Below are 7,369 nucleotides of genomic sequence, written 5' to 3'. Positions count from 1 at the left end.
CGGGGTGGGGCGGGGGGGAGAAACTACAACTCCCGGCAGGCTGTGCCCTGGCGCAGCTCCTGCTGTTCCCGGAACGGCGCTGGTGACTGGGCGGGCAGGTACAGGTGGATGGAGAGGCGGGGCAGCCAATCGGAATCCACTGGGCTGCTTGATTGACAGCTAAGGGGTACCTTCCGATGGAGAGGAGGTTTGCTCGACAGGAGGTGATTTGGAAGTTGAATTTCTTTGAACGAGAAGAACACAGATACAGTGCAGTAACACAGAAGATATTTGGGATTAAACTTTATTTATACCGTTAAAGCTTGTGCTTCAGCCTGTGAGGTATCTGATGTTGTACCTGAATCAGTTGTGTCTGGATGAGATGGTATCGAAGTCACACACTCAGCCTGGGGATTGTTGTGTGTTGGACCATTCTGCTGAATTAAACTAAACGTTGGGTCTTCATTTGACGGATTAGTAGTCCTTCACTCACAAGAGGTATTACTGAGTTCAAATGGCCTTGATGGGGTTAAGTGTTCGAATCGACTCAGTGTTTGTCGGATGAATAACATTTTAGCACTGTATTTTTAACAGGTAAGTTGAAATATTTTGATAGTTTAGAAACAAATCTGATTTGTCACATGTATTTGTGGGCAAACACATTTGCTTTTGTTTCTAATACTAATTTATACACTGGTTGGGGATTACATGCTGATCATTGCTGTATTCTATCCACCTACTGGTCAATAGTTCTCTTTATGTTTCATAGCATTTGCAAAACAAAATGGAGAACTGGAGTTGATAAAAGAGAGGTTTGGCTTTATGAAAAAGTTACAGTAACTTTTTTGAGGATGCCTTAGGAAATGTATTGTTATTATAATTATGTATGTTTGAGTATATTATTGTGGGCACCGTAAACATTTTAAGTTCCTTTATTCCCCTATTTAATATGGTTCCTTTTTTAAATATGAATGTAATGCAGGCAGGTCTAACATTGGTTTTGTTTAAGTTGCCTGTAGCATTGTTTGTGCAACAAATAAATGTTGCATAGGATCATCCTGCATGGAAGAACTAAGACAGGCTGAATTAACCTTCCTCATCTATAAACATAGGAAATAGGAGCAAGGAGTAGGTCATTCGGCCCTTCAAGCCTGTTCCGCCATTAAATATAATCATGACTGACTCTCTATCTCAACGTCGTACTCCTGCGCTCTCCCCATATCCCTTGACGCCTTTAGAATCCAGAAATATATCTATTCTCTTAAATATATTCAGTGACTTGGCCTCCACAGCCTTCTGTGGTAGAGGATTCCATAGATCCACAACCTTCTGAGCGAAGAAGTTTTCCCTCATCTCAGTCATAAATGGTCGGCCACATATCCTGAGACTGTGAGCCCCTGTTATAGACTCTCCCAGCCAAAGGGAATATCATCCATGCATCCAGTTTGTCCATCCCTGACAGAATTTTGTATGTTTCAGTGAGATCTCCTCTCATTCTTCTAAACTGCAGTGAATACAGGCTTAGTCAGCCCAATCACTCCTCATAGGACATCCCAGGAATCAGTCCAGTGAAGCTTCGCTGCACTCCCTCTATGGCAAGTATATCCTTTCTTGGGTAAGGAGACCTATTTTCATGATCTGGATCTAAAGCTATTTGCTAACTTGTGTTTGCTTAATGAATTTTATTTGTGTAACATTGTGGACATAAACATACTCCTCCTCCCCAACTTCCTGATATTAAACTTAAATTAACACTGAGTTAAGAACATATAAAATCCCACAGGTATGTTGCAAAGCTTGAATCTGCTGCTGTGATTTTGATTTCCTTCTTTAACGCTGCAGGGTTCATGTTTGGCAGGGTTGGCAGCCTGAGAAGTGCGGTTCTTTGTGTTACACCTTAATTGGTTTAGGAATTTGAATTTATCTACCAATGAGGGAGCAGTACTGAGAATAGATGTTTCCAAATTGCCAGTCCTGTCAATTTGAAACAAATGAACTGAACCCTGCAGCATTAGATAACTGTTATAGATACCGAGTGGACATTGGTGCCGCAGCACAGTATGTCACTGGTGCTTTGTAAAGGCTTGTGAGCCAAATATGCCCCGCAGATTGTAGCTCAGATGCCTATTTTATATTCATATAGGTTCACTCTCTTTCTGCTTTTCTTTCTCTCTCAGCCATGGCTCAGCTGGTGGCACTCTCACCTCTGAGAAGGTTAGAGATTCAAGGTTCATACTGCAGAACTTGAGCACAAAAAACAAAACTGACACTCCAGTGCAGTGCTGAGGAAGTGCTGCACTGTCAGAGGTGCCTTTAATCAGGTGAGAGGTGAAACCAAGTCTGTCAACTTAGGTGGTTGTAAAAGATCCCATGGCATTTTTTCAAAAAGGAGCAGGGGAGTTATCCCCAATTCCCTGGTCACTATTTATCCCCCAGTCAATATCAAAAATAGATTGCCTGCTCCTTATTTCATTGCTGTTTATGGGAGCTTACTGTGTGTAAATTGGCTGCCGAGGTTCTTATGCTACAATAAGGACTACACATCAAATGTATCTCATTTGCTATGAAGCGCTTGGTGGTCGTCTGTGGTCACGAAATGTGCTATGTAAATGGAAGACTTTTTTTCTTTCTCTCTGTCTCTCCCCTCAGTGCCTTATGGCCCTTCCCCCTCCTCCTAATCTCCCTGGCATCAGCTAATTTTGCAATGATTATGCAGGTGGCAGCTGTGCCCTGGGATATGGAGTGGAAAATTCACTTAATTCCTACTGCCGACCTCTTATTGAAGTGTGTCTGTGTAGATGGCAGGATCGTGGTTGTTTGAGATATTATAGCCAAGTGGTTATGGTATTGGGCTTGTAACCCCAAGATCAAGAGTTCAAATCTCACAATGGCAAACTATGAAACAATGTAACTTCATCTGAATAGGAACAGATGAAAAACGTATTTGTACTCAAAAAGAGTTACAAAGGTAGAGATAGGCAGTCTGTGCAATGAAGTGGGTCTGGGGTTACTATCACAGTTATCATCAGTTACCATCACTATTTGTGGAGTGCGCCGGAAAGCTCGACTCCCCTATAAGTCTGGGGGAGCTGACCGGCGCACTCGACGGTCTTTCTAGGGGCAAAACCCCGGGACTAGACGGGCTGACCGTGGAGTTCTTCAGGGCGTTCTGGGACGTCTTGGGGAGCGACTTCGCGGGGGTCCTGGGGGAAAGCATTGCTACCAGGGAGATGCCCTTTTCGTGGCGCAGGGCCGTGATTGCCCTGCTGCCGAAGAAGGGGGATCTCCGCCTTCTGAAAAACTGGCGCCTGGTCTCCCTCCTCAGCGCGGACTACAAAATCTTCGCCCGAGCCATGTCTTCTCGGCTCGGCACCGTGCTGGACCACATGATCCACCCTGACCAGTCCTACACCGTCCCGGACCGAACCATTTATGATAACATCCATCTGGTCCGGGACATCATCCACCATTCCCAGAGGGCTGGTCTGTCGAGCGCCTTCCTGTCTCTCGATCAGGAGAAGGCGTTTGACAGGGTGGATCATGGATACTTACTCAGAACTCTGCGAGCGTTCGGGTTCGGGACGCATTTTGTCGCCCGGATCCGACTTCTGTACACTGCCGCGGAGTGTCTAGTGAAGGTTAACGGGTCCCTGACGGCACCCCTTCACTTTGGGAGAGGGGTACGTCAGGGCTGCCCCCTGTCTGGCCAGTTGTATTCTATTTGCGTGGAGCCTTTCCTGCGCCTCTTGCGGAGGAGGTTGTCGGGATTGGTTCTGCGCGGGCCGGGCATCGGGGTGGTCCTTTCGGCTTACGCCGATGACGTGCTCCTTATGTTTAGTGACCCGGCTGACCTGCGGAGGATGCGCGAGTGCCAGGAGGTCTACTCTGCCGCTTCTTCTGCCAGGATCAACTGGGAGAAATGTTCTGGACTCCTGGTCGGTCAGTGGCAAATGGATCCCCTACCCGAGGAGCTCAGGCCTTTCACCTGGAGCAGGACCACCCTCCTCCACCTGGGGGTCCATCTCTGCCCTGCTGGGGAATCCTGGCCAGCGAACTGGCAGGAACTGGAGACGAAAGTCACCGCTCGCCTGCGGCGCTAGACAGGACTGCTCCGAGTGCTATCTTACCGGGGTCGAGTTCTGGTCATAAACCAGCTGATCGCCGCCATGTTGTGGTATCGACTGGTCACTTTGACCCCTCCCCCGGACTTTGTCACAAGAATCCAGAAATTGTTAGTCGACTTCTTCTGGGACAAAAGATTGCACTGGGTCGCTGCTGAGGTTCTGAGTCTCCCGCTTAGGGAGGGTGGTCAGGCGCTAGTGTGCCTACGCACACAGGTGGCGACTTTCCGCCTTCAGACCCTGCAGCGATACCTCTACGTCGAGCCTCCTCCTAGATGGTGTGCCCTGACGACGTATTTCTTCCATCAGGTGCACGGCCTGAATTATGACATGCAGCTCCTGTTTATAGAACAGCTGGGCCTCGGTGGCTCCTTGCAGGCGTTGCCCGTCTTTTACCAGGACCTGATCAAAGTCTGGAAAGTGGTCGCCTCGCGACGCAGCTCTCCCCCGTCAGGAGTAGCGGCTATCGTCAGAGAGCCGCTGCTCAGGAATCCGCCCCTCCGTCCTTTTCAGTGGTTGGCGGAGAGGAGGGCTGTGGCCGCAGGGGTGACCAGGATCGGGGACGTGCTGGGTGGCGGAGGACTGGGCTGGATGCTCCCGCAGGAGTTGGCGCGTCGCGCGTCTGTGAGTGTCCAGGTCGCAGCCGATGCCATCCAAGACCTGAGAACGGTCGTGCTCGGACCCGACGTTATTTTGGGTCTTGAGGTGGCCCAGGTGCGCGGTGGTCTTCCGTCTGAACGTTCCCCTGTTCGGACAGAATTCCACATTGGCCCCAAGCCCCAAACCCCCCCTCGGGTGCTGGTGCCCCGCAATATGAGCCGCCTCGGGGACATGCCTTCCATGCCTTTTGGCACGGCAAAGAGGGGCTTTTTGTATGGACTGCTGCTGCACACCTTCCATTTTCTCGCCCTTGTCCGCCGCCCTGACACGCCCTGGCGTGCCTTGTTGCCGTCCAGCGGCGGAGGCCCTCTATGGAGGTGTCCTCCCCCTTTCTATCGGGGACCTGGGTTGGAGGGTGTTGCATGCAGCAGTCCCGTATAATAAGAGGATGCATAGGTTCACGGACTCTCAGGACACGTGCCCTTTTTGCGGTCTTGTGGAGTCAGTGGACCATGTATATGTAGGGTGTTGTAGGCTGCACTCCCTTTTTAGTTATGTGAAAAACCTTTTATTGATGTTTTGTTTGCACTTCAGCCCCACGCTCCTGATCTATGGGCACCCGGTGCGGAAGGGGGTCGGGAAGGAGGAGGACCTCCTCGTGAACCTGCTCCTGGGCCTGGCCAAGTTGGCCATTAACAGGTCCAGGCAGCGGGCGATCGACGGGGGAGTCCCGCCCGATTGTTTGTCCCTCTTCCGCGGCTACGTTCACTGCCGGATGTCCCTGGAGAGGGAGCACGCGGTGTCTGCTGACACGCTCGAGGCCTTCCGTGCTCGGTGGGCACGCGGGGACTGGGGTGTTTTGTTGACCCCTTTAATCACATTTTGATTTAAAGTTTGTAAGGTTCCTTTAAATTTTGTCCTTGGTTTTACCGCTAACCTGAATTAGGGGCTGTGCCTGATTTATCCCAATTTTGTTGATTTAGTTTAATTGGTTTCATTTAAAAAGATTATAATGGTTGTTTGAGATGCCCTCAGGGCAGCAGTTGGCCATAAGACCATAAAACGTAGGAGCAGAAGTACACCATTCAGCTTATCGAGTCTGCTACACCATTCAATTATATCATGACTCATCTGATAATTCTCAAATCCACTTACCTGTCTTTTCCCCATAACCCTTGATTCCCTTACTGATTAAAAACCGTCTATCTCAGCCTTGAATATGCTTAACAATTCAGCCTCTACAGCCCTCTGCAGCAAAGAATTCCACAGATTGACTACCCTCTGAGAGAAGAAATTCCTCCTCATCTCTGTTTTAAGTGAGCGCCCCTTATCTGAGATAGAGCTATTTGTCCAGGCTTCCTGTAAAAAAACATGGATTAGTGAGGAAATATGCCTGCATCATCACCGAGCAAGGATCCAAATACTACTATCCATGATGAACCTGCAGCCACCAGTGCTGGCTTGGTGCTGAATTGTTTAGAGTATTCGTCCCAGACTCAACCCAAGCTTAGAAAGACAATGGGCTGAATTTTACGTGCCACCAGCGGGCGTCTTTCCTATGGGATGGGGGGACATATAGAATAAGGTAGGCACCCATCTCATTACCCTCCTGCTCACCCCAGAGCTCATCCCCATAATACGGTCAGGCGGGCATCAAAATCATCGATCTGCCCGCCATTTTAAAATGACCAATTAAGGGTCAATTAGGCTTCTTATCAAACCTGTTGACCATAATAATACGATGCACAAGCCATAAATTGTTTGGCGTGGGCAGCAGATTGGGAAGCCTGATTTTCAACCTGAAATAGTCAAAGGGCAGGAAGGAAGGGGGTCTCGCTCTTCAGGGGCTGCTGTTTGGCGATCACAGGACGGTGATCATCTCCCCCCACCCCAATGCCCCTGCCCCTAATGCTCCCAAACTCTCCTGGCCCAAGGGGGTGGGGGGTGGGGGGGGAGGGGGGTGAGAGGGGTGTTACCTTCCACCCTACCATATTATTCAACCCAATATATTTTTTATTCTTTTATGGGATGTGGGTGTCACTGGTAAGGCCAATATTTGTTGCCATTCCCTAATTGCCCTTGAACTGAACAGTTTGTGAAGCCATTTCAGAGGGCAGTTAAGAGTCAACCACATTGCTGTGGGTCTGGAGTCACGTGTAGGTGAGACCAGGTAAGGATGGCAGATTTCCTTCCCTGAACCGGGCGAGTTTTTACAACAATCAATGGTATTGTGCTGCTAGGTGGCTGTCTTTCCCCTGCCTCCCTACCCGTACCACCACCCCAACCCCCAGTGTTCTCCAAACGCACATCCATCATAAACAATGTTTAAAAATAGACACACGGAGTCAATTTTTCCTGGTGCTTTCTCTGATCTTGATAACTTACCCTTTCCTGAAAGGCTGAAGTTGGAGATTCACAAGCCCCTAGACAGTTACAGAAACTTTCCTAGGCAAATGTCCTTTAGGGAAGGAAATCTGTCATCCTTACCTGGTCTGGCCTACATGTGACTCCAGACCCACAGCAATGTAGTTGACTCTTAACTGCCCTCCAAAATGGCCTAGCAATGGCCACTCAGTTGTAAAATAAACCGGTACAAAGTCACAAAAAAGGAATGAAACCGGGCAGACCACCCGGCATCGGCCTAGGCACCAGAAACAACAATGGCAATC

At 49.1% G+C, this 7,369-nt stretch overlaps 1 protein-coding gene across 5 annotated transcripts in view; it reads left to right on the top strand.

Moving 5' to 3' along the window:
- Nucleotides 1-24: 24 nt before the first annotated feature.
- LOC121279986 (aryl hydrocarbon receptor-like) overlaps nucleotides 25-7,369 on the top strand; it is a 143,436-nt gene continuing 136,091 nt past the window's right edge. For 2 of the 5 annotated variants that reach the window (XR_005943533.1, XM_041191613.1), the window contains exon 1: nucleotides 27-573. The gene's annotated coding sequence lies outside the window, so the exon portion shown is untranslated. Of the gene's footprint in view, nucleotides 574-7,369 lie in introns of all 5 variants that reach the window. The other 3 variants (XM_041191612.1, XM_041191611.1, XM_041191610.1) reach the window with 3 other exon arrangements.

This window comes from Carcharodon carcharias, chromosome 7 (assembly GCF_017639515.1).
Source record: "Carcharodon carcharias isolate sCarCar2 chromosome 7, sCarCar2.pri, whole genome shotgun sequence".
In the NCBI taxonomy this organism is placed as follows: domain Eukaryota; kingdom Metazoa; phylum Chordata; class Chondrichthyes; order Lamniformes; family Lamnidae; genus Carcharodon; species Carcharodon carcharias.
The sequence above is the reverse complement of the archived record's forward strand: the minus strand, read 5'-3'. Positions and strand labels throughout refer to the sequence as shown.